This window comes from Lipotes vexillifer, unplaced genomic scaffold (genome assembly GCF_000442215.2).
Source record: "Lipotes vexillifer unplaced genomic scaffold, Lipotes_vexillifer_v1.1 scaffold1670, whole genome shotgun sequence".
NCBI classification, from domain to species: domain Eukaryota; kingdom Metazoa; phylum Chordata; class Mammalia; order Artiodactyla; family Lipotidae; genus Lipotes; species Lipotes vexillifer.
The window spans coordinates 171889-172765 of record NW_006787006.1 but is presented as its reverse complement, the minus strand read 5'-3'; positions in this window follow the sequence as shown (position 1 = coordinate 172765).

Sequence of the window (877 nt, the reverse complement as noted above, 5' to 3'; positions counted from 1 at the left end):
TCTTTCCCTTCCAAACTTGCTCATGTGAAACTCCTCTGAAGGGTGATAAAGTCTGTTATTTCAAATCTAGTTAAATACCTCCAATATACAGTATCAGGCCCAAAGATGAAAATTCCAAAAATGTAATCCATAATCTAGTTTCTGTCAAGGCATGCATACACTTAAAAGTTGAATAAGGATGAAAGAAAATATAACATAATTTTACAAGATGGAACATGATTAGTTGATAAATGAGTCAAATAGTTGTGCTTTTAGTTCAAACAAAACAATAATCTTCATGGACTGCAATGGTCAGAGCAGATTTTGTAGAGGAAGGTGAACTTGCATTTAACCTTATAGCATAGGAAGGAATTAGGTACGAGAGGAGATTCAGGAACATCGCATGGGAGATTGATTGTCACTTACAGAATGAGACTACCACTACTTGCCAACTACATGCCCTACCATGTATTTCTGACCTGTAGCCAATCTGCAGTCCATAAACTGCCTGGGGTTGCCTCCCAATCAGGCTCTAATCCAGAGTCAACAATCCTGGCTAACACAGATCAATTCTACTGCAGCCCACACAGGGTCTTTTCTTTAACTGAAAGATGGTGGAGATTTTGTGGCATTGAACATAAATTCCACCTGAAATGAATGCAAGCTTGGCACTGTGGAAACCATTTATTTAGTGTCTTCAATAGACTATTTAAAGAAATTCACATATTAAGCTGGGTATGAGATAGTTTGCCTCCAAGTTTCCTTTAAAAATGAATTATTTTATATATACAATTCTTTTGCATTTAGTTTGTAATTTTTATTTATTTATTTATTTATTTTGCAGCACGCGGGCCTCTCACCGCTACGGCCTCTCCCCCTGCGGAGCACAGGCTCCGGA